The sequence below is a fragment of the Somniosus microcephalus genome, unplaced genomic scaffold, assembly GCF_052327205.1.
Source record: "Somniosus microcephalus isolate GS21.2 unplaced genomic scaffold, FLI_Smic_1.0 scaffold19, whole genome shotgun sequence".
Taxonomy (NCBI): Eukaryota; Metazoa; Chordata; class Chondrichthyes; order Squaliformes; family Somniosidae; genus Somniosus; species Somniosus microcephalus.
The window spans coordinates 736,367-758,518 of record NW_028225206.1 but is presented as its reverse complement, the minus strand read 5'-3'; the positions used below and the strand labels follow the sequence as shown (position 1 = coordinate 758,518).

The window sequence follows — 22,152 nt, the reverse complement described above, 5'->3', positions numbered from 1 at the left end:
ATTCGAGTGGGTATTGCTCCTCCCACTCGGGCAGTAAAAATACCTTCCACCCCCCTTTGATCAGCTTAAACTTTAAAACAGGCAGAATGGATTTAGCGACCAGCCTGCTCCAACAGCCCCGAGCCATTCCCTTGTTCTTTTGTGGAGGCGGGGTACCCCTCACGTTTAAAATATACCTTGGCACAGACCGAGACCGGGGAGTATGGGATCTCATGACTCCCAGTCCCTCCCCATCCCATCTTCCCTCGACTGGCTGCAGAAAATGATGGGTGCCTGTGTGGCGGCACTCCCTGGCCCCACACTGATCCGGCCACCCACTCATCCTTCCCAGCCACAACTTATCTTCTTGGCCCGTGGGCCCCCGGGTGAGTTCCTCCCTCCCCCGACCGCACCCACGTGACTCTTGGGTCTCCCCCTCCTCTATACAATAATTCCCGGGCCATCACCACCCACCCCCGGGGAACGCGTCCCTATGACCAGGCACCCGCGCTTCCCCATCGTGACTCCTCAACAGCGAGGTTTCCCGCACGTGAACTTCGGTCAGGATAGTGCTGGGTTGGGGGCCATGCCCCACCCAGCTGGGGCCATCTCCTCCCCGTAGGAGGAGAAGGCAAGTTCCTCCAGACTCTGTCCAATTTTTCCCGAAGATCGCTGCCGGGTCTCCTGGATTCGTCCAGTGGCGAGGTGATCCCCAACATTCCGTATCTTCATTCGGTGTCCAGCTCGGGCTGGGCGAACATGGCTGCTTCATTTTCCAATCTCCTGCAAAAACTTAAAAGGACATGCAGCCAGGTCTCACTGACCTGCTGCCTTAGGTGGAGACATGGTCGGGTCCCTTGACCTCGGACCAAAATACAAACATTCGGCACACATGTTAAACTTACTTAAAACTAGTTAAATAAAAATCATTAAACACCTTATCAAGCTTTATACACTCACATAGCTATAATACAAATGCCGCCCGTCTCCGGACGGCCAGTCTAATCTCTGGCACTGTCACAGATTGCTGCTGGCTGCAGCGAAGCTGGACTGCCTCCTGTCTCTGGTCCCCCACAGCTTATGGCTGTTGAGTGGGGGCCTCTGTTCTCTGGCTTTTCCCTGGCTCGGGAAACCGCTCTATTCCACTGTAAAGTGGGTGACCATGCTTTCTTAGGCTGGGGCACCCGCTGAGACCTTCTGAGGGGTGTCTCTATGGGGGAAACTTTGGCTGGCAGACCCTGAGCTTGGGTCACAGCCCCAGCTGGCTGGGAACCTTCTCCCCCATGTCCAAATAGCCCGCACTGTATAATGTACCTGGAAGCCTGCTGGTACAAATCTCTCTCTTCTGATCCAAAACCTGGTGTCAGCTCCCTCCCTATGTCTCCTACCACCCCATTGTCCACCCCTCCTCACTGCCAGAGCTCCTCAAAACCCGGAGCTGTGGGCTGCTGCCTTGGGATCTCTAATTCCCTAGCCAGCCTTTCCCTGGGTGATGCCTGTGGGATAGTTTGATTTGGGCTGCCAGTAAAATCCAGCTGACCTGCCTTCGGGCTGATCAGACAAATCATCCCCTTTGATGCATTTAAAGCCATGTTAAGGCTTTCTATCTCTGCACTACAGGGGCCATGATCTGCTTCCTCAAACCTTAGGGCGCAGGCCAGCTTATAAGCTGCCCTTGCTTCCCTAAACCTTTCCTCCTGCTCTCTCTTCACACCCTTCCTAACCCAGCCACCTATACCCCGATAGGTCAGCCTACACGCTGCTGCTAACATCCGCAGGGCTACCCACATACTGAAAACAACGAGAGAAACAAGAGCTGATGCTTTCTCCAGATCCAGACCACTTATTAAATCAAAAACTGCCTCCACTCCTACCTGGCTCGCCATTGTAAGGATTTCGGGGGCTTCGTTTAAACTGGTTTAAGGTAATCTACCTGGCCAGCAGTCTTTTTGCTGCTGCACTCTAAATCAATTTACAAACAGCGGTTTCGAATCGCTACCCCTCCTTTAGTTCTGAGTGGAGGAACTTATAATTAATGATATTAAAACGGAACATGTGGTTTGGATGAGAGAAAAAAATCAAGCTTTATTAACTAAAAGAAACTACAATCACAATATCAAACTATCCCACACGAACACAGTAAAATTGTAAAACTATACAGCAGGGGGGTTGCAGATGGTGAAAACGAGGGGTACAATGGCTACAATGTTATTTAAACAATCTTAGCAATTCCCTTAAATCACCATCCCCCCTTAAGTCCTGCTAGGTTGCCTTGTTGAGAGTCAGAAAATCTCTGCTCACATGGTCCAGCGAAGAGAGAGAGAGATAGAGAGAGAGCTCACCTATGTCCCAGGAAGTCAAGAGGCAAGAGCCAAGAGTCAAGAGAGCGAGCTGGCTGCTCAGCCCTTTTTTTATACCTGGTGAGCCCCTCACATCCTGCCTTGCAAGGGCTGTGTGCAAAATTAACCCCAAAGCTGTGATAGGCTAACTCAAAGTGGTTAGATTGAGTTAATGTGATTTTCAGAGCTCCCTTTGCTGAAACAAAAGGGAGATACATCTGCTCTATAGTCCAGTACTGGGTGATTGGAAACCCATTCAAGATACAAAGAGTCTCTTCTGCAGTTTAGGTGTATCCACTCGATATACAAACAAATGCTAATAGCATTCAATTGCTTTATAAACAAAGCAATGTCCTTTGTCTTCATTGAACCTTACTTCCAGACACAGAAAGCTGCATTCCAAACCTCTTTTGTCATTCGGCCATGTGGTGTGACAGCCATTTTATCCCTGGAAATTTAAAAAGCACATTGCCCAGGGATACTTTAATCAAAAAACATGAATCTTCAGAACTGTAAATTATTGCGAATTCTTACATCACTGCAGAACAATCGTCATTTGCAATGCGATAAACCATTTCAATGGACTATTATTTTGCAATATTATAGCCATTTGAAATGCAATGGCATATGGCAATGGAATATTACTTTAAAATATAACAGTCTTTTGCAATGCAATAGAAAATTGCAATGGAACATCACTGCAATAATTTCATCATTTGCAATGTGATAGAACATTTCAATGGACTATCAGTTTGCAATATAATAGTAATTTGCATTGCAATAGAACATTGGAATGGAATATTACCTTGCAATATAATAGTCATTTGCAATGCAATAGAATATTTCAATGGGATATCACTTTGCAATGCGATCGTCATTTGCAATGCAATAGAACATTGCAATGGAATATCACTTAACAGCATAGAAGTCATTTTTAATGCAATAGAACATTGCAATGGTGGCATAGGTGGCATAGTGGTTAGCACTGTTGCCTCACAGCGCCAGGGACCCGGGTTCGAATCCGGCCTCGGGTGACTGTCTGTGTGGAGTTTGCACATTCTCCCCGTGTTTGCGTGGGTTTCCTCCGGGTGCTCCGGTTTCCTCCCACAGTCCAAAGATGTGCGGGTTAGGTTGATTGGCTATGATAAATTGACCCTTAGTGTTAGGGGGATTAAATACGTGGGGTTACGGGGATAGGGTGGGATATGTGTTGGTGTAGGGGTTACAGGGATTGGGTGGGATATGTGTCGGTGCAGGCTCGATGGGCCGAAATGGCCTCTATCTGCACTGTGGGGTTTCTGTGATTCTGTGATTCTGTGATCACTTAGCAATGTAATAGTTACTTGCAATGCAAATGCACATTGCAAAGGAATATCACTTTGCAATAGATTGTCATTTGCAATGCAATAGAACATTGCAATGGAATAGTACCATGCCATATATTAGTCATTTGCAATGCAAGAGAACATTGCAATGGAACATCACTGCAATATAATCGTCATTTGCAATGCGAAAAAACATTTCAATGGACTATCCGTTTGCAATATAATAGCCATTTGAAATGCAAAGGCATATGGCAATGGATTATTACATTAAAATATAAGAGTCTTTTGTAATGCAATAGAACATGGCAATGGAATATCGCTGCAATAATTCCATCATTTGCAATGCGATAGAACATTTCAATGGACTATCAGCTTGCAATGTAAAAGTCATTTGCATTGCAATAGAACATTGGAATGTAATATTACCTTGCAATATAATAGTCATTTGTAATGCAATAGAACATTGCAATGGTATATCACTTAGCAATGTAACAGTTACTTACAATGCAAAAGCACATTGCAAAGGAATACCACTTTGCTATATAATTGTCATTTGCAACGCAATAGCAAATTGCAATGGAATATCGATTTGCAAAATAATCGTTACTTGCAATGCAATATAACCTTGCAATTGAATATGCAATGCATTAGCTCATTGGAATGCAAGGTTGCTTTGCAATATCATCGTCATTTGCAATGCAATACAAAATGCAATGGAATATCACTTTGCAATCTAATAGTCATTTGCAATGCAATAGCAAATTGCAATGAAATATAAATTGGCAATATAATAGTAATTGCAATGCAATATCACATTGTAATGGAATATCCCTTTAAAGTAAATTCATAATTGGCAATGAAATAGCATATTGCAATGGAATATCAATTTGAAATATAATTGTCATTTGCAATGCAATAGAACATTGCAATGGAATAACATTTTGCAGTATAATAGTGATCTGCAATGCAATAGAACTTTGCACTGGAATATTACCTTGCAATATAATAGTCATTTGCAATGAAGTAGTACATTGCAATGGGACATGGCTTTGCAGTATAATAGTAATTTGCAATGAATTAGAACATTGCAATGGAATATCACTGCAATATAATCGTTATTTGCAACGCAATAGAACATGGCAATGGAATATCGCATTGCGTTATGATCATCATTTGCAATGCAATAGAACATTGCAATGGAATATCACTTTGCAATAGTATAGTCATTTGCAATGCAACAGCACATTGCAAAGTAATTTCAGTTTGCAGAGTAATAGTCATTTGCAATGCATTAGCACATTGCAATGGAATATCACTTTGCAATATAACTGTCATTTGCAATGCAACAGCAAATTGCAATGGAATATCGATTTGCTAAATGTTATTTGCAATGCAATATAACTTTGCAATTGAATATCACTTTGCAATATAATAGCAATTTGCATGCAATAGAAAATTACGATGGGATATCACTTTGCAATATAATAATCATTTGCAATGCAATAGCACATTGGAATACAATGTCGCTTCGCAATTTAATCGTCATTTTAAATGCAATGGAATATCACTTTGCAATAAAATAGTCATTTGCAATGCAATAGCAAAATGCAATGGAATATAAATTTGCAATATAATAGTCATTTGCAATGCTATATCACATTCTAATGGAATATCGCTTTAAAATAAAATTGTAATTGGCAATGCAATAGCATATTTCAATGGAATATCAATTTGAAATATAATCGTCATTTGCAATGCAATAGAGCATTGCAATGGAATAATATTTTGCAGTATAAAAGTGACTTCCAATGCAATAGAACTTTGCATTGGAATATTATCTTGCAATATAATAGTCATTTGCAATGACGTAGCACATTGCAATAGAATATGGCTTTGCAGTATAATAGTAATTTGCAATGCATTAGAATATTGCAATGGAATATCACTGCAATATATTCGTTATTTTCTATAGCATTAAAAGACAGGCATAGCTTGGACCCATGTGGGTTAACCAGTGACAAGTTTATTTGGAGGAAGTGAGCAGTGTCAAAGGAAAAGCTGTTTAATGTGAGACGGAGATTGGCCAGGTGGAGGAGGGTGGTTGTGGATTGGGATTGGTTGGGCCGCCATGCATGGATGAAGCGCAGGGCCCGCAGGCCATCCTGCTGGGGTGGAGGTGTAGAGGGACTGGACAACCTGGGGAGAAAACAAGATGTAGAGTCACTGGACATCCTTGTAAGGGATGAATGTGTAGAAGGACTGAACGTCATGATGAGAGAAGGAGATGTAAATGGACTGGACAATCTGGTGAGCGATGGAGGTGTCGGGGCCTGAATGTCCTGGTGGGGGTGAGGTTGTAGAAGGACTGGGCATCTATGGTGAAAAGGAGACATCTACGACCATGAAACTGGAATGGTTAAAAAGGTGAATGCTGTCGGAAGAGATTAGACAAGGGGAGAACATTTACAGTTGAGATAGGAAGAAATCAGTTCCATGGGGCATTAACAGGTTGATAAGATTGGTCTACCGGCGGGGTCCTGTTTGTGGATGTTTGAAAGGAGGGAGCAGTGGCTGTGCCAGGTGAGTGGACTATCAGTTTGGAGGCCGTGTGATGAAGATGTCCAGAGGAGATGAGGTCATTGCCAGCCTGGGAAAGGATTGCTTGATGTTCGGTGGTGGGGTCACGGTGCGGGGGAGGGACAAGGAGATGTCAGAGTTTGGGCTGTATTTTGCGGCCAATACGGGTGTGTACAAGGTGTGCATGTGTCCGTAGATTCCACGCTAGTTCGGGGATTAGGCATCGAAATCTTCTTAAATAGCAAAATACTGCAGATGCTGGAAATCTGAAATAATAACAGGACATGCTGGAAATACTCTGCAGGCCAGGCAGCATCCGTGGAGAGAGAAACAGAATTAATGTTTTAGGTCTGGGACCCTTCATCAGAACTGGAAAAAGCTGGATATGTAACAGATATTAAGCAGGAGCAGAGACGGGGGCGCGGGGCGGCGGGGGGGTTGTTAGGAGGGGAGGAAGGAATTGAAAGAACATCCTGTACTTTTGTAAGAGGCAGAAAAGATAAAATGTTGCAAATGGGAATGGCAAAAATCATACTGCATGAAAAATGGGGGCAGGGCTAATTATCTGAAATTGTTGAACTGAATGTTGAGTCCGGCAGGCTGTAAAGTGCCCAATCAAAAGATGAGGTGCTGTTCCTCGAGCTTACCTTGAGCTTCATTGGAACAATGTAATAGGCCGAGGACAGAGAAAACAGAGCGGGAGTGAAGCGATGAATTAAAGTGACACGCGACCGAAAGCTCAGGGTCACCCTTACGAACTGAACGGAGGTGTTCCCCAAAGCGGTCGCCCAATCTGCATTTGGTCTCCCCAATATAGAGGAGACCGCATCGTGAGCAGCGAATGCAGTATATTAAATTGCAAGAAGAACAGGTAAATTGCTGTTTCATGTGGAAGGGGTGTTTGGGGCCTTGGACAGTGGGAAGGGTGGAGGTAAAAGGGCATGAGTTGCATCTCCTGCGCTTGCACGGGAAGGTGCCAGGTGAAGGAGAAGGGCTGTTGTGGGTGACTGAGGAGTGGACCAGGGTGTCACAGAGGGAGCGGTCCCTTCGGAACTCCACACAGTCACCCGAGGCCAGATTCGAACCCAGGTCCCTAGCGCTGTGAGGTAACAGTGCTAACCACTATGCCACCGTGCTGCCCAAGATGCTAAGTGATATTACATTGCAATGTTCTATTGCATTGTAATGTACTATGGCATTGCAAATGACGATTCTATTGCAATGTTCTATTCCATTGCAATGTTCTATTGCTTTGCAAATGATGATTATAATGCAATGCGATATTCCAATGCAATGTTCTATTGCATTGCAAATGACAATTATATTGCAGAGATAGTCCATTGCAATATTCTAATTACTATTATACTGCAAAGCCATATTCCATTGCAATGTGTTACTTCATTGCAAATGACTTGTATTGCAAGGTAAAATTCCAATGCAAATTTCTATTGCATTGCAAGTGAATATTATACTGCAAAGTGATATTCCATTGCAATGCGCTATTGCATTGCAAATGACTATAATATTGCAAAATGTTATTCCATTGCAATGCTCTATTGCATTGCAAATTATTATTATATTGCAAATGTATATTCCATTGCAATTTGCTATTGCATTTCAAATGACTATTATATTGCAAAGTGATATTCCATTGCATTGTTATATTGCCTTGCAAATGACTATTATATTGCAAAGCAACATTGCATTCCAATGTGCTATTGCATTGCAAATGACTATTAAATAGTAAAGTGATATTCAATTGCAATGTGCTATTGCATTGCAAATGTCTATTATATTGTAAAGTAATATTACATTGCAATGTTCTATTGCATTGCAAATGATGATTATAATTCAAAGCGATATTCCATTACAATGTGATAATACATTGCAAATGACTATTACATTGCAAATTTATATTCCATTGCAATTAGATATTGCATTGCAATTGACTATTATATTGCAGAATGATATTCTATTGCATTGTTATATTGCATTGCAAATGAGGATTATATTGCAAAACGACATTGCATTCCAATGTGCTATTGCATTGCAAATAACTATTATATAGCAAAGTGATATTCAATTGCAATGTGCTATTGCATTGCAAATGTCAATTATATTGCAATGTTATATTACATTGCAATGTTCTATTGCATTGCAAATGACGATTATATTGCAAAGCGATATTCCAATGCAATGTTGTATTGCATTGCAAAGGACGGTTATATGGCAAAGCGATATTCCATTGCAATATGCTATTGCATTGCAAATGACTATTATATTGCAAAGTAATATTCCATTGCAATGTTTTATTGAATTGCTAGTGACGATTATATTTCAAAGTGATATTCCATTGCAATGTGCTATTGCATTGAAAGTGACTAAAATATTGCAATGTGATATCGTATTGGTACATGAGCAGTGGTGTTCATTCAAGGAGATATTTCACAACTTTCAAGAAAAATATATTCCACTGAGGAAAAAGCGGCGTAAAAAAAAGACAGCCATCCGTGGCTAAGTAAAGTAATAAAGGACAGTATCCGACTGAAAACAAGGGCATATAAAGCAGCCAAATCTAGTGGGAGGATAGAAGATTGGGAAGCACTTAAAAGCCAGCAATGAATAACTAAAAGATTAATTAAGAAAGGGAAGATAGATTAGGAAAGTAAACTAGCAAAAAATATAAAAACAGATAGCAAGAGTTTCTACAGTGATATAAAAAGAAAAAGGGTGGCTAAAGTGAATGTTGGTCCCTTAGAGGACGAGACCGGGAAATTAGTAGTGGGAAACATGGAGATGGCAAATACGCTGAACAATTATTTTGTATCAGTCTTTACAGTAGAGGACATTAAAAATATCCCAACACTGGACAAAAAGGGGGTTATGGGGGGGAGGAGCTAAACATGATTAAAATCACTAAGGAGATGGTACATAAGAACATAAGAAATAGGAGCAGGAGTAGGCCATACGGCCCCTCGGGCCTGCTCCGCCATTCAATAGGACCATGGCTGATCTGAATATAGACTCACGTCCAATTCCCTGCCGTCTCCCCGGTAAGATAATGGGACTTAAGGCGAATAAATTCCTGGACCTGATGGCTTACATCCTAGTGTCTTGAGAGAAGTAGCGTTAGGGATTGCGGATGCATTGGTGGTAATTTTCCAAAACTCCCTGGATTCAGGAAAGGTCCCAGAAGATTGGAAAACTGCTAATGTAATGCCCTTATTTAAAAAGGGAGGTAGACAAAAGGCTGGAAACTATAGACCAGTTAGCCTAACATCTGTGGTTGGTAAAATGTTGGAGCCCATTATTAAGGAAGCAGTAACAGGACACTTGGATAAGCATAACTTAAACGGACAGAGTCAGCATAGTTTTATGAAGGGGGAGTCATGTTTGACAAATTTGCTCGAATTCTTTGAGGACGTAACAAACAGGGTGGATAAAGGGGAACCAGTGGATGTGGTGTATTTGGACTTCCAAAAGGCATTTGACAAGGTGCCACACAAAAGATTACTGCACAAGATAAAAAATCACGGGATTGGGGGTAATATACTGGCATGGGTGAAAGATTGGCTATCTAACAGAAAACAGAGAGTGGGGATAAATGGGTCATTCTTGGGTTGACAATCAGTAACTAGTGGTGTTCCGCAGGGGTCAGTGCTGGGACCCCAACTCTTTACAATCTATATTAACGATTTGGAGGAGGGGACCAAGTGCAACATATCCAAGTTTGCCGAAGATACAAAGATGGGAGGGAAAGCATTGAGTGAGGAGGACATAAAAAAACCTGCAAAAGGTCATAGACAGGCTAAGTGAGTACTGGGCAGAAATTTGGTAGATGGAATATAAATGTTGGAAAGTGTGAGGTTATGCACTTTGGCAGAAAAAATCTAAGAGCAAGTTATTATCTAAATGGAAAGAAACTGCAAAGTGCTCCAGTACAAAGGGGTCTGGGGGTCCTGGTGCATGAAACACAGAAGGTTAGTATGCAGGTGATCAGGAAGGCCAATGGAATCTTGGCTTTTATTGCAAGGGGGATGGAGTATAAAAGCAGGGAAGTCTTGCTGCAGTTATACAGGGTACTGGTGAGGTCACACCTGGAATACTGCGCACAGTTTTTGTTTCCATATGTAAGAAAAGATATACTTGCTCTCGAGGCAGTTCAGAGAAGGTTCACTCGGTTGATTCCGGAGAGGAGGGGGTTGACTTATGAGGAAAGGTTGAGTAGGTTGGGCCTCTACTCATTGGAATTCAGAAGAATGAGAGGCGATCTTATCGAAACATATAAGATTATGAGCGGGTTTGATCGGGTGGATGCGGGGAGGATGTTTCCACTGATTGGTGAGACTAGAACTAGGGGGCATAATCTTAGAATAAGGGGCTGCCCTTTCAAAACTGAGATGAGGAGAAACTTCTTCACTCAGAGGGTAGTAAATCTATGGAATTTCATACCTCAGAGAGCTGTGGAAGCTGCGACACTAAATAAATTTAAAACGGAGATAGACAGTTTCCTATCTGATAAGGGAATTAGGGGTTACGGGCAATGGGCAGGGACGTGGACGTGAGTCTAGGTTCGGATCAGCCATGATCCTATTGAATGGTGGAGCAGGCCCGAGGGGCCGTATGGCCTACTCCTGCTCCTACTTATGTTCTTATGTTCTTATATTATGTTTTTATGTATTGATTGGAGGATGTGAGCAGCCTCTGGACCAATGGGAGGTTAGGAGTCACTGTGTGGGGATTGGATTAGGTGAGCAGGCTCTGGGCCAATGGCAGGGCAGGAGTCAGTGTATGTGGATTGGAGGAGGGGAGCAGGCTTTGGGCCAATGGCAGCGTAGGAGTCAGTGTGTGGGGATTGGATTAGGTGAGCAGCGTCTGGGCCAATGGCAGGGCAGGAGTCAGTGTGTGGGGATTGGAGGAGGGGAGCACGTTCTGGGCTAAAATCTAGCCAGGGTAAAATGGAACCAAAGACTGACAGGAAAAACTATAACAGAACAATGGGTGATCTTTAAGGAGGAGATGTTCCAAGTACAAGCTAGGTACATTCCAACAAGAGGGAAGGGTGAGGGAACCAAAGCAAGGGCTCCTTGGATGACGGGGGAGATAGAGAAGATGATGAAACAAAAAAAGAGAGTGTATGATGCATGTCAGGTGAATTCTTCAAGGGAGAACCAGACCAAATACAGTAAGTTGAGAGGGGAAGTAAAGATGAAAATAAGATTGGCAAAGAGAGAATATGAGAGCAGAATGGTGGTTAACATAAAAGGGAACCCAAAAATCTTCTACCGGCATGTAAACAGTAAGCAGGTTGTAAGAGGCGGGGTGGGGCCCATTAGAGACAAAGAAGGTGATATATGCTTAGAGGTGCAGGGCAAGGCTAGAATACTCAATGAGTACTTTGTATCGGTGTTTACTAAGGAGGTGGATGCTGACAAAATATCAGCAGAAGTGGAAAAGGTAGAAGCAATGGAAGGGGTGAAAATTGATAGACAGGATGTACTAGAAAGGCTGGGTATGCTTAGAGTAGATAAGTCACCTGGTCCAGATGGCTTGCATCCCAGGTTGCTAAGGGAATTGTGGGAGGAGATAGCGGAAGGGCTTGCCATAATTTTCCAATCTTCTCTAGATGTGGGGGAGGTGCCTGAGGATTGGAAAGTGGCAGATGTGACACCATTGTTCAAGAAAGCATGTGAAGACAATCCTAGTAACTACAGGACAGTCAGTTTAACATCAGTGGTGGGTAAAGTTTTAGCAACAATAATCAAGGAAAAAATTAACAGGCACTTGGAGGGGTTTAAGCTAATTAAGGAGTGCCAACACGGATTTGTAAAAGACAGATCATGTTTGACGAAACTAATTGCATTTTTTAATGAAGTAACAGGGAGGATTGATGAAGGGAATGCAATGGATGTTGTCGACATGGATTTTAGGAAGGCATTTGACAAAGTACCACATGAAAGGCTGGTTAACAAAATTGAGGCTCATGGGAATAGATGGGTCAGTGGCAGCTTGGATAAGGAATTGGCTTAAGGACAGAAAACAGAGAGTTGTGGTAAATGGCTGTTTTTCAGACTGGAGGATGGTAGACAGTGGTGTTCCCCAAGGGTCAGTGCTGGGGCCACTGCTTTTTTGATGTATATAAATGACCTGGATATTGTAATACAGAGTAGAATTTCTAAATTTGCCGATGACACCAAACTTGGAGGTGTGGCAAACAGTGAGGATGATACCAATCGACTGCAACAGGACATAGAAAGGCTAGCAGAATGGGCAGACAAGTGGCAGATGGAATTTAATACAGACAAGTGTGAGGTGATGCATTTTGCCAGAAGGAACAGGAAGAGGCAATATACACTTAATGGCACAGTTTTAAAGAGTGTGCAGGGATAGAGGGACCTGGGAGTTAATGTGCATAGGTCCCTGAAGGTGGCAGGACATATTGAGTGGTTAGCAAAGCATATGGGATCTTGTGCTTCATAAATAGAGGTATTGAGTACAAAAGTAGAGAAGTTATGCTGAACCTTTATAAAGCGCTGGTTAGGCCACAACTGGAGTACTGCGCCCAGTTCTGGTCACCACACTTTAGGAAGGATGTGAAGGCCCTTGAGAGGGTGCAGAGGAGATTTACCAGAATGGTTCCGGGGATGGGGGATCTTAGCTACCAGGACAGGTTGGAGAAGCTGGATTTGTTTTCATTAGAGCAAAGGAGGTTGAGGGGTGATTTGATAGAGGTGTACAAGATTATGACGGGTTTGGATAGGCTAGATGTGGAAAGGCTGTTCCTACAAGTTGATGGTACAAGGACTCGGGGACACGGATTTAAGGTTTTGGGCAAGAGATACAGGGGGGATGTGAGGGAAAACTTTTTTATGCAGCGAGTGGTGATGATCTGGAACTCGCTGCCAATGGAGACACAATGCTTTCAAGGGGGGACTGGATAGGCACTTGAGGGAAATGAACTTGCAGAGTTATGGGGATAGAGCGGGGGTATGGGACTGACTGGCTTGCTCTAGAGAGCCGGCACGGACTCGATGGGCCAAATGGCCTCCTTCTGTGCCGTTATGACTCTGAGACTCTTTCATTCAATCGTTCATTCAGTTATTAATTCATTCTGACATTCAGTCATTCCAACCATCATTCTTTCAATTTGTCAATTCAGTCATTTCATTGAGTTAAAGATTTCCCTGTCGTAGATTGCTAGCTTTTCACTGAACTTTCAATTTTTAATAAAAACAGAAAATGCTGGAAATACTCAGCAGGTAATTTTTAGTCTGCCTTGTCACTTTGTGATATCTTTCAACAAAAGTGCTTATTTCACTGAGTTCCAGCTTTACCTGTTGTGGATTATTGGCCCAAACACTGTGGCCAGCAGCGTCGTTCCCGAGTACCTTGACAGGCCGCCAGTTCACCATTAACTTGCGGTATATTTCAAAGGCGGTATGGCGGTACACAAGATACGGCCATTATTTTTTTAACTGTATCCAACTCATTTTTAGCCGTTCTTGTCAGTTTTTGTGTTTGTTCAGCAGAATGCTTATCACAACAACAACAACTTGTGCCTTTAATGTAGTGAAACCTCCCAAGGTGCTTCGCAGGAGCAGCAAATAAATCTTGACACTGAGCCACATAAGGATAAATTAGGGCAGGTGACCAAAAGCTTGATCAAAGCGTAGGTTTTAAGGAGCGTCTTAAAGGAGGAAAGAGAGGTAGCGAGGCGGTGAGGTTTAGGCAGGGAATTCCAGAGCTTAGGGCCGAGGCAACAGAAGGCACGGCCACCAATGGTTGAGCGATTATAATCAGGGATGCTCAAGAGGCCAGAATTAGAGGAGCGCAGATATCTCGGGGGGGTTGTAGGGCTGGAGGAGGTTACAGAGATAGAGAGCGGCGAGGCCATGGAGGGATTTGAAAACAAGGATAAGAATTTTGAAATCGAGGCGTTGCTTAACCGGGAGCCAATGTAGGTCAGTGAGCTCAGGGGTGATGGGTGAATGGGACTTGGTGCGAGTTAGGACATGGGCAGCCGAGCTTTGGATGACCTCAAGTTTACATAGGGTAGAATGTGGGAGGCCAGCCAGGAGTGTGTTGGAAGTCAAGTCTCGAGGTAACAAAGGCATGGATGAGGGTTTCAGCAGCGGATGAGCTGAGGCAATGGCAGTCAGGTGAGTTTACGATGCTGGAAATAGGCGGTGTTAGTTGTGGCACGGATATTCCACTGACTATCTTGCTTACCTCTACAAGACCAGCTCTCAGTCACTTCCTCTGATGGTGAAGAACTCCGTAATTGCCAAGCATTTAACATCTTGTTGGAAATGCAGTGAAGGAAAATCACTTTTAATCCCACTGATTTCATGGTGCGCAATTCTTGTTCATCCCCTCGCACTGCTCCCAACTCCAGTGACAGTCTTGTACCAGTTCGCTCCTCACTGTTGTTTTATCCGGCTCCGAATGCTCTCTTCAGGCAGCCCAGCTTTGAAGGGATACTTTCTAGAATTGTCCCACAGGGAGGCTTTTTAAAGAGTGAAAGTTCCGCACTCCACTTTTACAGAAATCCTAGTGACAGCACTGATGTGGGTTTCTGTCCTTCCCTCCAAACTGTGAATGGTGGCCTGACTCGCTCACTCTCTGAGCTGCCATTCAGGGGCCTGATGACTTCTCTGTCCACTCCACAAACAATTACAAAATGAGTTCCACCCTTACTCGTGAAACACACGCAAGTTCAGCAATAGGATGCGCTGAAAAGTTCATCCCATATGTCAAACTGAAACCGATTTCATGGTTATTCAGACTAAACACCTTCAGCTCTTGCTGCCTCCTGTTAGATCCATGCTGGGAGCCGGGCCTGTCAGTGACGGTGCCTGTTCATGCCAGCCTGGAGCTCTTTCAACATCATCTTCCTGCTCATTGGTACGAGGCTCCCAGAGGATGTACCAGCTAAATGAAAGGTTGCGACCTTCTGCCCCCCACCACCCCCTCCCCGTCCAAAACTGGATGGGAGCGTCACGGACTAGCACCAGGACAGCCTGATAGCTGAAGGTGTGATATTTACTGTTGGTGAGAGTTCATTGAGAACTTTACTAACTAATGCCCCCACCCCACCACATCATGGGGCAAAAGGGACTTCTGCTTTTATAAGCAGAATTATCGCCGATCCTTCATCGTCGCTGGGTCAGAATCCTGGAACTCCCTCCCTAACAGCACTGTGGGAGCACCTTCACCACACGGACTGCAGCGGTTCAAGAAGGCGGGTCACCACCACCTTCTCAAGGGCAACTAGGGATGGGCAATAAATGCCGGCCTTGCCAGCGATGCCCACATCCCATAAACAAATAAAAAAAATAAGCTGGGTCTATGTCTCAGCCGCCCTGGTGTGAAAGCAGGCGTGTTGGCCCCTCACCGTACGGGCGCTGATCTGAACAACTGCTGTGCACATTAGACCGGCGGATCTAAGAGAGAGAGTGAGGGGCAGGTGAGAGGCCTCGGCTTGGGTTCATTGCTCTGATTCTATCCTATTGCGGTTGTACAGACATCCCACGGGGTGTAGTGTCAGTCAGTCACTGACAGTGACGGTGAAATGTAGTGAGTGCTCCTGTTCCCCATCAAAAGAAATTCTCGTTCCTTTCAACATTATTTTAAGTTTTTAATTTGGATTAGGATGTACAAGATAAGAACAATTTGGGTTGGAGAACCACTTAACACTTATAAAGAAAGAAAGACTTGCATTTATATAACGCCTTTCACGACCTCAGGATGTCCCAAAGGCTTTACAGCCAACGAAGGACTTTGGACTGGACTCACTGTTGTAATGTAGAAACGTGGCAGCCAATTTGTGCACAGCAAGCTCCCACAAACAGCGATGAGATAATGACCAGTTAATCTGTTTCAGTGATATTTATTGAGGGATAAGTATTGGCCAGGACACCGGGGAGAACTCTCCTGCTCTACAATATAGTGTTATGGGATCTTTTACATCCACCCGAGAGAGTAGACTGGATCTCGGTTTAACGTCTCATCCGAAAGACGGATGACTCACTATGAAATGAAACGGCCCTTGGGAATCTGTGTAAAAATGCATGAGACAGCTTCAGGCTCTCACTTCGCACCTGGTTGGTATTTGCCCAGCTGTAGCATCGCTTCCTGTGCTCACAATCTCTGTAAAACCAACCCTGACCCTAATGCTGTAAGCACAGGGTTAATCAGACTGGCCCGAAGCCGACTGACGCTGTACTGCTGCTGAGCTCTCTTCATAGTGTGGCAATGTTAACCTTTCACCTTTGCTTGTTAAGTTAATTTAGATGCGGTGACCACTGAACTAAGGCTGATCTCGAAGCAGTGGTCAGTTTAATCACTTCAGTAAACCTAAAGACATCCCAGTGCAGACTGATCCAGATATTTCACAGAACTTTAATCAGTTGATAACAAGTGTGTGAAAAACAAAGGAAACCCTCTGGGGATACATCCTCCTTTTTAATTGGGGTTTCTGTAGAAGCAGAAGATTGGCTGGTATGGAATGGCACCGAATCAAAGACACACTTACAATCAAAGGTTTCACCTGGTAGAATAGCAGAAACTAGCGATAAGATAACAGAGTAAGGAGTCTCATTAACACAACAGAAAAATAACTCTAAGTAAACAAAACTAAAATTATCGATAAGGGGACAAGCTGATTAAAATTCACCTTATATAGGGCCGTAATTTAACTTTTGTACAATCTTAATGCAGAAACATGTGGGTAGTCACATCGAGCGGGGTAAGAAAAAGATATAAAAGGTGTGTGTTTGTACAGATACCACAAGGTCTGATCAACCTGTACACTGAGCTCGAAGCTGTGACACGTTTCAGTCCCCGACTAAAGCAGCCAGCCTCAGTTGTAAATGCTGTCTTTTTTAAGTGTATGTTTAAGGACTATTGCCTGTGCTGTAAGCTTAATAAATCTCTGGCCCCTGATTTTCAATGTTTAAGAACCCTGTTGATTTGAGGAATGAATTATAAATGAGATCCTCTCCTCCATCAATGCACTGAGCGTCTTTCTGTCATTTGCTGCTGGTGATCAGATTCGCACCTTTAAACAGTTCACATTGTTCTGAATGAACTCGTATAGATCTCTGGCTCTGCTTGTTCCAAAATCTGTTCTCGAGTACTTCTCCAAAATGTTGTAAAGTTGCCCTATGAGAAAAGCAGCAGAATGTTTGATGACATTACACTCAAACCAGCTCGCCAAGGTTTTTCACTTAATTTCTCGCCTCCTCTCCTGAAGGTACCGCCGCTTGCTGGGGTACAATCCCACGGGTGTTAGCCGTAGCCTCCCTCCCCCGGATCAGTGTGTTAATCTGTGCTTGGACAGTAAGTAGTGGCAGGCTATTCAGCCGCTTGGGGCTTCACATATGCACCTGATTCTACCTTTACCATGTCTGTCTGTCCACACAAGCGCACACACACACACCCACACCGCACCCCACACTCACACCCACACCAACCCACACCCACACCGACGCCCACACACACTCTCACACCCACACTCACACCCACAGCCACACTCACACCCACACTCACACCCACATGAACACACCCATGAACACGAACACAAATGCACCCACGAACACGCACACACACGAACACACACACACCCATGAACATGCACGCACACACACACACACACCACACCCCACCCACACACCCACACACACACTGACACCCACACCCACTCTCAAACCCACACTCACACCCACAGCCACACTCACACTCACACCCACACTCACTCACACCCACACGAACACACCCATGAACACGAACACACACGCACCCACGAACACGCACGCACACATGAACACACACACACCCCAAGAACACGAACACACACGCACGCACACACACCCACATGCACACACGAACCCACGCACACCCACACACCCACGAACACACACCCACCCACGAACACACACCCACCCACGAACACGCACACAACTACATACAAGCAAGATATACTAATCAAGACCAGGAGCTGGGCTGATTTTGGCCCATTCCCCCACACCCGATAAGAATGATGATGTGAATTATAGCAACTCACCAAGGCCCTGCTTTAACTCTGCTAACAAAGCACGAAGCAGGAATGGAACCTGGGATCCTCCTCTAAACCCCAGTCTCACGTTGGGAGGTTAATTTTCAACTGAGCCATTACAGCAGCTCGCCTTCACACAAGTGCTGAAGGTCTCGGTAAACTGGTGGTGTAGGTATTCCTCATCTTTCCCCGAGTGATGCCACTGGATGGCTTTATTGATGGGCCCTCTACTCCTGCTCTTTCATGTTCTCGACAGTTAGAACCGTCACAAAAGCATTGACAACTACACATTGACCTAACGTTTGAGCAGCTGTGGCTCCTGTTCCTGATCACTATCCAATGGCGTCGAGCAGAAAATACCAGAAACCGCTGCTGTCTCTGAGCTCACACCGTACACTATCCATCTTCTAGTTTGGTTGGTACTTACCCACTGTGACATCTTTCCTTTGCAAAAACTGATGCATTTCATATATGCTTCTCATCAAGGCCCTGTCCCCAAAAGTAAAGTACACCACGTCCCTCTGTGCCTGAGCAGCTGCCATTATCTGAAGGAGAGCTGTGGAAAGAAAGCATGATTTCAGAGTCATAATAATTACAGCACAGAAGGAGGCCGTGAGGCACCTCAGGTCTGCACTGGTGCCCGTTCTGCAACTGCAGCCTTCGACTCTAATCCTGCCCTTCCTCTATACCTTTACCGTCTTCCTTTTCAAATACTGAATCCAGTTCCCATTTAAATGATGTGTGGGGCTCTGCCACAGCAGCCACGCGTGGTAAAATGTTCCAGGTTCAAATAACCCTCTGCACGATCAAAAATTCTTCTGATCCTAGTGCTGACGCCCTCTTATTCCCTGTATCTGTGCCAGTGTGAGCAATCTTTGTCTGTGTAACTTGGGCCATTTTATGTTAAAGGCGCTATATAAATGGGTGTTTCTAGAATTGTTCCCATGGATGCAAGCACCTGGCTCTTTGTCTCTGGTGGATTTTTATTTTCCATTCAGGACACAGCAGAAGATTTGCAGCTTCTCTGGTCATTATCACAGTGCTGTTTGTGGGAGCTTGCTGTGCACAAATTGGCTGCTGCGTTTCCCACATTACAACAGTAACTGCACTCCAAAAAGTTCTTCATTGGCTGTGATGCGCTTTGGGATGTCTGGTGGTCGTGAAAGGCGCTATAGAAATGCAAGTCTCTCTTCTCTTCCTGGGCGCTAATGCCACCCACTTCCTTCAGGTGGCAGTGCTGAGACCAGCACCTTCCACTGAATCGATAGCTCCACCAGCAGCAGCGTGCTGGTACTACAACTGCAGTATTTACCCAACTTGCAAAACTCACGGGGAGAAATTCGGTAGCTTAGCGCCTGGCAGGGCGCTAACGGGGCACTGAGGCAGTAGCACCGCGGTGAGGTGAATCCAGCAGCGCATGCCAAATTCGACCTCCCACCCCCGTAGCACCGCCGCTACGATTAGCGCCGGGGACTTCAGCAGCAGGCAAATCGTAACGTCAGTGAGTGTGCAAAGGTCACTGGGCGCCCAATCTGCCAAATTAAGCATCATCCCCTGCCTTAGCGACTCGCCCAACAGCGGTAATGGGAGGGGGCGTGAAGCAGGCATATGTCGGCTCCAGGGGCGCTATTTAAAGGGATCAGTCGCAGCTGTCAGGTTAGTGCTGTTTCAGTTTGCGATTGTACAAGAGTTTAATTCAGTCATTTAAAAGTTCTTTAGTATCAGGAGTGTTGTGGCCACTAAAAATTAGTTACATTTATTCTGACAAACTTTCAAAGTGCTACACATCGTTACATTAATGGGGGCTGTACTGGCAGTCAACCTCGCCCTCCAGGGTCTACAGCAGAGGGAGAGGAGGAAGCGAGAAAGATTGCAAGATGTGGCCTGAGGGAGGAGGAGGGCCATCAGGGCTCTCAACAGGAGGCCTTACCCTCCGAGGGTATTCCGAGAGCACTTCTCCTTCCTCCAATTAAGCGAGGAGCAGTGCATTAGAAGGCTCTGCTTCAGCAAGGATGTGGCCACCTCCTGCAACCAGACCTCGAGGCTCAGATCAGGTCGACCATGGCTCTCTCTGTGGCAGTCAAGGTCACCGTCGCCCTCAATTTCTTCGTCAGTGGTTCCTTCCAGTCTGCAACAGGAGATATAGAGAACATCTGCCAGTTCGCAGACCATCGCTGCATCCGGGAGGTCACAGAGGTACTCTACAGTAGGAGAAGGGACTACATTTCATTCCCCATCACCAGAGAGAAGCAGGACAAACGTGCATGTGGCTTTGCCAGGATAGCGGGCTTCCCCATGGTGCAGGGCGCCAATGACTGAACCCACATGGCTTTGCCTGAGGTCTCCGTAACTGCAAAGACTACCACTCACTTAATGTGCAGTTGGTGTGTGACCACAGACAGCAAATCCTCAATGTGAATGCCCGCTATCCTGGCAGCACCCACGATGCCTTCATCCTGCGCCAGACCGGTGTGCCAGCACTCTTCCAGCCATCACATCAAGCTCGCGGCTGGCTGGCTGGAGACCAGGGCTATCCGGTCTCCACCTGGCTCATGACTCCCCTCCACAACCCCAACACACCTGCTCAGCACTCATATACTGAGAGCCATGCTGCCACCAGGAACATCATCGAACAGACCATTGGAGTGCTCAAGCAACGGTTCCAGTGCCTTGACCGCTCGGGAGGAGCCCTTCAGTACTCGGCTGAGCTGGTGTCCCATTTCGTTGTGGTCTGCTGCATGCTCCACAACTTGGCCATCATGAGGGCCCAGCTGTTGCCACCAGGGACTGCGAAACAACCTCAGGAAGAGGAAGAGAGGGAGGAGGAGGAGGACGAGGGAAAGGAGGAAGAGAAAGTGGAGGAGGAGGAGGAGCAGGAGCGAGGGAGGAGGCAGCCACTCAATCTTTCTTCTGGAAGGGCGGTCCGTGACAGCCTCATCAGACTGCAGTTCCAATAAATTAAACCCCAGATCCCCATTGCTCACCACATCCCCATCATTCCATCCCTGTCGCAGGTCACATCACAGCACAACGCTGAAATGAGCGACATCACAAAATCATCCAAAGCCAATTAATAATAATCAGTGAACACATATTTGCAACAACACTATTAACTATTCACCCTGGTGCAATCCCTTAGTGCCTCTTGTTACTGTGCCTTTGCCTACCCTAGTGCTCCTACCAAATGTTGGCCCAACGGCTGCAGCACGGTGGGTGGAAGGCTGCTGAGTGTCCGTGCGGGAGACTTCAGATGGCCTTGTGGATCGCACTCGACCAGCTCTGGGCCTGGAAGGCCCGGCTGTAGACTGCACCACCTCAGCATTGGCGGCAGCAGTCTGGGCTGGCTGGATGACAGGCAGCGACAAGGGCAATGGCGGAGTGCCAGTGGTGGAAGCAGGAATGCTGTCATCCTGAGAGAGGACAGTAACTTCCTGCTCCACTGACACACTGCCACTCCCCCGAGGCAGCACCTCAGCATCACTGCCAATCTGCTGGAGCACAGATTGCTGGCCTGCTGTGACACCGTGACACTGAGTGCGGTTTTCAACAGAGTGCTGAGAGTTGGGTGAGTCAGGGAGTCTTAACTGGTTGCTGAAATCAAACTTTTGTTTGTTTCACATTTACTGTGTACTGTTTAAAATCTAAATTTCCCAGCTTTAAGCAGGGTTAAAAAGGGATAAACAAGTCCTACAACTCAGAGCAGCTGAAGGCAGTTAACAAGGGAAACTGGAGTAATCTGGTTAACCTGGTTCTCATGTAGCTGGGCTCAGCAAGTCTTTGTTTCAGGGCCCATAAAAACAGGCTTTGAAGTGCGATTTTGCACTGAGTGCGGTTTTCAACAGAGTGCTGAGAGTTGGGTGAGTCAAGGTGAGGCAAG

General features: G+C 45.3%; 1 long non-coding RNA gene across 1 annotated transcript; it reads right to left on the bottom strand.

Annotated features, from left to right (window-relative positions):
• Positions 1-15,836: 15,836 nt before the first annotated feature.
• On the bottom strand, positions 15,837-20,304 carry LOC147083908 (uncharacterized). The gene is made up of 2 exons (XR_015075951.1): positions 18,703-20,304; positions 15,837-17,383 (listed from the first exon to the last, which is right to left on the bottom strand). It is a non-coding gene; the product is annotated as an uncharacterized LOC147083908 (long non-coding RNA).
• Between the last annotated feature and the right edge of the window lie 1,848 nt (positions 20,305-22,152).